A 6,400-nucleotide genomic window follows, 5' to 3' on the forward strand; every position below is an offset into this window, starting at 1 on the left:
TTTTCTCACTTATTCAGTCCAAAGCTTGTACACCAAATCCTACGAACCTGTTCTTAACCTCCACCATTTGCTCTTTCTGAATAGATGGTCTGTCATTTTTCCTTTAGGCTTTTGTATGCAGGGACAGTTGGTTGAATTGGGCATGTCATTGGATGATATTGCTATCTCCACTGATCAGCATTATCCCACCATGGCTTATTACCATCCACACCTGTGACCTTTCTTTGAGCCATCTGAGGATGGTAGATACTCCTGATTAGAAGGTACTGTCTTCTATTTGCTGACCATGTTTTGAACCATTCTTCTATTTCTATTTACACAAATGGTTAAAAAATTAGGCAACTCTGTGGACTGTGCCAGAGTTTGTTGTGACTCGGTGTTTGCTTTGTTATTTGCTGCCAAGTTGCATGCCATTTACCTTGCCCTGGATGACATAGTACAATAGTACAAATAGTACAATGATTGTACTATTTGCAGTGATTCTAGCTCTTGAATCACATTAAATTCCATCCTGTTCTTGTTAATATTAAACAGCAACAACTGGCCCATCTTCTTCATCTTCCACTAACATACAGTTTTGTTTGGATAACTGGCCATGACAGTACTTGTGGGAATGAGCTCACTGACACCTCAGCCAAGTCCACATACTTTGGTGCTGCCACAGCTGTGCCTGTTCCATATATGGACTAAAAGGTCTTGTATTCAAGACTTGGCTTCCTACCAGTTGTCTTGGAATGAACCTTCTTTGGCCATCTTGTTTCCATAAGGATTGGAAGGAGGAAGTTGCATGCAAATCTCATAGACAGACTTACAAACAACATAGTGTGTGTAGATATGAGTATCTTTGTGGAATACATTTTGAGAAAATATTAACTAGTTTATTGTATCTGAACACCAGATAATTAGTACTTGCATTAACATTTACACGTTCACACTTGTTATGTTAAAATAAGCTTTGAGATTTGAAGCTGGGTTCCAATTGTTGTTAGAACTTTATATTAAATCATTTAACAACCATCATAATAGATGTTCAGCTTGAGAACAACCTCAAAGTGACATTTTTAGTGTTAAACAACTTACATTATTGATACATTTACATTATTCTGAAATTTAGGTCTGTGTTTGTAAGGAAGCAGATGAATTTTTCAGCACATTTTTGTATAAAACTGAGTTAAAATACAAAGATCTGATACTTAAGATTAAAAATATGTTTTTGATATCTTATTGAACAAATAGTTAGTAGCAACATAGCTTCTCCTAATCAATAGGTTTTATTGTTTTAAAACTCATGTATACCTACTTAAAGTTCACCTAAATATGGCAACTTTAGTTTGCTACTTTCACATTAATTTCTTCATACATTAACTTTATTACTTGCGTCCAATAGACTTTTGCGACATTATTTTGTAATTTTTGAACAAATTATATTGAATAGAAGTCCATAATTGTGTTAATATACATTTTGATACCTTTCATCCCTTAAATTCTTGGCTAATTTAGGATTTCTAGTTATTACTATAACTACTTGAAAACACTACAAGCAGGTGTGAAGTTTTTGTTTATTTTGAATTTCGAGCAAAGCTACACGATGGTTATGTGTCCTTAATTTAATAGTGTTAGAGTAGACAGATAGTAATCACTACCTTGGGCTACTCTTTTACCAGCGAATAATGGGATTGACTGCCTCATTATAATGGCTGGAAGGGCGAACGTTTGGTGTGACGGGGATTTGAGCCCAAGACCCTCGGATTACGAGTCGAGTGCTTTAACCACATGGACATGCCCGAGCATTGTAAAAAGTTGGATTTATACTAGTGAACATATCCAAAGGTACTATCACATTTATGATAAGATAAGATAAGATAGGAGGTAAGATGCAGTGTTAAGTTTGAGGTTACTAGATACAGTTCAAATACACGAAAACTTATTATGGAGGACTCCAGAAACTGGATTTAACTAGTCTGTATAAAAATGGATCTTTAAAACTTTAAAATTGATTTTGAGATTAGGAATCTCACAGTATTACTGAAAAAATGTTATAGGAGGAAATAGAAAGTGTAACAAACAAAACAAATGTTGGACGTATCGCTTTTCATTTATTTTTATGATAATTTATGGTAATTTTTTTCACTAATTCGTCACCTAACAATCAATATTAGAGACATGACAGAGGTTTGGTGAATTCAACATGAAACTTTTTGAAAAGTCTTACGATGACCTAAGTCTTTTACTATCAGTTAAAGTAAGTAATTGCGTGTTTTAATGTACAAGGTAACAGTAGTAAAACTGTATTAAGTTTACTAACAGTAGAGTTAGTACTGTATTTACTTGGGAGTGCTAATGCCAAATTATATCTTATCAGACGAAACATGACTTACACCATGTTTGACTGAACATTAATAAACTGTGAATCTTGAAAACATCAAAATCACTTTTCAAAAAAAAACTGCAGCACAGTTCTTATGTCTCAAAATGAGCCAACTGTCATAGAAAATGTTCTTACATAAAATTATTACAATAAATATTTATTTTAACTAAAAAACTAACGGAATACCCATTTCCACCACGGTGTTAACGAACTGGTTCCCTACCACAATAATAGCTAACTGTAAAGAGAGATCAAACAAACACCCTCCTGTTCTACACTAGAAGGAAATGTAGAAAAACACTTTCAAAATTACTGTCATATCACTTTATGAAATATCTCAGAAAGGACACAAGACTGAAAAGTACAATAAGGTATAAGTTAGTGAGTGAGAACACTAATAACTTGTCCAGGACCAAATGGTCCAAAAAAATAATGTTTCAAACCTAAAACGTTAAAGAATGTGTGTGACTGACATAAAAACTTTGATTGATTCTTCATAGTTTAACTTTCTCATGACAGGCTCAATCCCAGGAACTGACCTAACAATTATTCTGTGCTTGTTATAGTATTACAATGTATTCATAATTATTCTGTGCTTGTTATAGTATTACAATGTGTTCATAATTATTCTGTGCTTGTTATAGTATTACAATGTGTTCATAATTATTCTGTGCTTGTTATAGTATTACAATGTGTTCATAATTATTCTGTGCTTGTTATAGTATTACAATGTGTTCATAATTATTCTGTGCTTGTTATAGTATTACAATGTATTCATAATTATTCTGTGCTTGTTATAGTATTACAATGTGTTCATAATTATTCTGTGCTTGTTATAGTATTACAATGTGTTCATAATTATTCTGTGCTTGTTATAGTATTACAATGTGTTCATAATTATTCTGTGCTTGTTATAGTATTACAATGTGTTCATAATTATTCTGTGCTTGTTATAGTATTACAATGTGTTCATAATTATTCTGTGCTTGTTATAGTATTACAATGTGTTCATAATTATTCTGTGCTTGTTATAGTATTACAATGTGTTCATAATTATTCTGTGCTTGTTATAGTATTACAATGTGTTCATAATTATTCTGTGCTTGTTATAGTATTACAATGTGTTCATAATTATTCTGTGCTTGTTATAGTGTTACAATGTGTTCATAATTATTCTGTGCTTGTTATAGTATTACAATGTGTTCATAATTATTCTGTGCTTGTTATAGTATTACAATGTGTTCATAATTATTCTGTGCTTGTTATAGTATTACAATGTGTTCATAATTATTCTGTGCTTGTTATAGTATTGTTCATAATTATTCTGTGCTTGTTATAGTATTACAATGTGTTCATAATTATTCTGTGCTTGTTATAGTATTACAATGTATTCATAATTATTCTGTGCTTGTTATAGTATTACAATGTATTCATAATTATTCTGTGCTTGTTATAGTATTACAATGTGTTCATAATTATTCTGTGCTTGTTATAGTATTACAATGTATTCATAATTATTCTGTGCTTGTTATAGTATTACAATGTATTCATAATTATTCTGTGCTTGTTATAGTATTACAATGTGTTCATAATTATTCTGTGCTTGTTATAGTATTACAATGTGTTCATAATTATTCTGTGCTTGTTATAGTATTACAATGTATTCATAATTATTCTGTGCTTGTTATAAGTATTACAATGTGTTCATAATTATTCTGTGCTTGTTATAGTATTACAATGTGTTCATAATTATTCTGTGCTTGTTATAGTATTACAATGTGTTCATAATTATTCTGTGCTTGTTATAGTATTACAATGTGTTCATAATTATTCTGTGCTTGTTGTAGTATTACAATGTGTTCATAATTATTCTGTGCTTGTTGTAGTATTACAATGTGTTCATAATTATTCTGTGCTTGTTATAGTATTACAATTATTCTGTGCTTGTTGTAGTATTACAATGTATTCATATCATTTTGACAGGCTTTAAGTAAACACAAGTTTTTTGCACACTAAAGATAATATTGTTAATGGAGTATTTTTACTAAAAATTTATCTATGAATACTTATATATGTATAAATATATAAATAGATAATTTCTGCATACTGGTCTGAGTGTTCATTTCCATGTTTAGATTAAAAATACTTTTTCTTTAGTCTCAAAAATCACAAACTTTTTTGTGTAATATCTGAACCTGAAGCCTTGTTACTGGTGTAACTCCTGAAACAGTAAAGAAATAGGACTTCAAATTGTGATATTAAACTACTTATGTTTATACTAAATAGTTTTATGATCATAATAGCATGTGAATGTACATACATTGTTAAATTTTATTGTTTTATTGCCTTTATAACCCCTGACTAATTACTATTCATGCCTTAATAAGTGGTAAATCATGTGACAAATATGCAGCTCTTGTTATGCTTTTGAATTCCATTATGCACGAGCTACTCATGAACATTTTTTAAAATATTATTAGTTTTTTGTTTGTTTGTGTGTTTTTGGTATTTTTTAAAATTTTGTTTACAGTATTATTTCAGTTCTTGGCATCACAATACAACCTTTTTTATGTTTATTTTTGTTTAGAATTTCGTGCAAAGCTATACAAGGACTATCTGCACTAGTTGTTCCTAATTTAGCAGTGCAAGACAAGAGGGAAGGCAGCTAGTTATCACCATCCACTGCCAACTCTTGGGCTACTCTTTTACCAACGAATAGTGAGATTGACCATCACATTATGACGTTCCAACAGCTGAAAGGGCAAGCATGTTTTTTGTGACAGGGATTCAAACTCGCAACCCTCAGATTACGAGTCAAACACTTTAATCCACCTGGCCATACCAGGCCTATTATTATTAGTAGTAACAGTGTTACTTATTTTACTTAATTTAACCTAACTAAACTAAAGATATTCCTATTTTACACATTGCATTTCCCATGGCAATCAAGGTTGAATTGAAAGTAAAATATGGAATTATATTTACAGGAAACATTGCAATACGATAAATCACTTGACAGATAAAAAACCATGGCTTTCTATTGGTTTTTAAGTAACACCGTATTGAGTGGCTCAAACACTTATTGGTAATTTCTAATAAAGAAGACGTCACAGGTGAGTGTGGCAAGATGGATTTGATTTCATGTCTTTGGAATCAAGTAATATCAAAGGCTATGAAAAATTATAGTATGCCTAAGCAAAATTATATCATAATAAGTGATTTACATTAAATTTCATTTTTTACTTCTTGGAGAGGTGGTAAATAAATTAAAGAAGAAAAGGCTTTGAGAGAAAATGTTGCAATTCTTACACAAGAAAATTCTAGTTTTTCTATTTTAAATATTGCCTTCTGAAAGTAAAATCTTTAAACTTGTATTCTATTAAAATATGGATTATGAGCTATGTCTGTTTATGAGTATATCATAAAAATAAAATAGTTTAATCAACTTTTAAATGTAACTCACAAGAACCTTGAGTTACATGCACAAAAAAAGATGTTTACGGAGAAAGGGTTAATAATGCTATTTTTTCCAAGAGGAAGTGTACTTTGAATAAAAATCAAGATTTCATGTTTTGTTACCATGACTACAGGTCCCAAATACCAGTGTAAATACAGGACTTCTTATAGTTATTTGGTTGATTACTATTATGTTATTGAACAAAACATTGTTTAACCAGGTTTCAGATTGAGTATATGCATATTGTTAAAGTATGTTATTGTTGTCTGTGTTAAGTAGATTACCTCAAACAGTGCAGGTCATGTGGGAGCTTATATACATGTATTAAAATGTAGCTTATTAGAACAAGTAATTTAGGTAGGTTACTTTCTAATCTAATCTACATTTGTGTGTGTATAAATAATTATTACTGACCTTGGATCTTATCTAAGCCCAGATCTCTACTACTGTTAGTAGCAATAAAACAATGCAGGTGTCCTAATAATACTCAGACCTAAACACAGGTCGTAGCAACACTGTTTGAGATGTGCAAATTGGAGATAGTTTTACAATGCTTTATGTTTAGTGTCATTTCT

The 6,400-nt window shown here is 30.7% G+C and overlaps 1 long non-coding RNA gene across 1 annotated transcript; it reads left to right on the forward strand.

The window, feature by feature from the left end:
- The first annotated feature begins 1,660 nt into the window (after positions 1-1,660).
- Positions 1,661-6,170, forward strand: LOC143257429 (uncharacterized). The gene is made up of 2 exons (XR_013031853.1): positions 1,661-1,830; positions 4,956-6,170. It is a non-coding gene; the product is annotated as an uncharacterized LOC143257429 (long non-coding RNA).
- Positions 6,171-6,400: the final 230 nt, after the last annotated feature.

This window comes from Tachypleus tridentatus, chromosome 1 (assembly GCF_004210375.1).
Source record: "Tachypleus tridentatus isolate NWPU-2018 chromosome 1, ASM421037v1, whole genome shotgun sequence".
Taxonomy (NCBI): domain Eukaryota; kingdom Metazoa; phylum Arthropoda; class Merostomata; order Xiphosura; family Limulidae; genus Tachypleus; species Tachypleus tridentatus.